The sequence below is a fragment of the Arachis ipaensis genome, chromosome B01 (genome assembly GCF_000816755.2).
Source record: "Arachis ipaensis cultivar K30076 chromosome B01, Araip1.1, whole genome shotgun sequence".
Taxonomy (NCBI): Eukaryota; Viridiplantae; Streptophyta; class Magnoliopsida; order Fabales; family Fabaceae; genus Arachis; species Arachis ipaensis.
This window is the reverse complement of record NC_029785.2, coordinates 92287015-92287434: the sequence shown is the minus strand read 5'-3', so window position 1 is coordinate 92287434 and position 420 is coordinate 92287015.

Here is a 420-nt window from a genome sequence, read left to right as displayed (position 1 = left end):
GGAGGGATCGTGTCATATATAATTACTGATAAAGATAACAAAAATTGATAATTATTAACAGCGTGACCTAGATATTTTGAGGGCTTGGGGAGGTTTGCTTTATTGTCTTCTTTTATACGGACAGAAAAATCATGTGTTTGTAGTGTGTACGATCATCTTTTTTGTTTGATTAGTGTGTAGTAGAACTTAATTGTGTTTATAAAACTAACATGACGTGTGTATATGTGTATGTTCTAGTAACACACAACAACATGCAATCCAAGTGTGATTGTTGTTAACCTAGTACAGTAGTTAGGTTAGGGATAGGATTCACTGAGGGGAGGTTTTACCAATGTACAGCAGCTAGTTTTGCTTATCAGATTTTATTTTAATACTTCTTTTTTCTTTTTTCTTTTTTATTATTATTTTTTTTAATTTTAA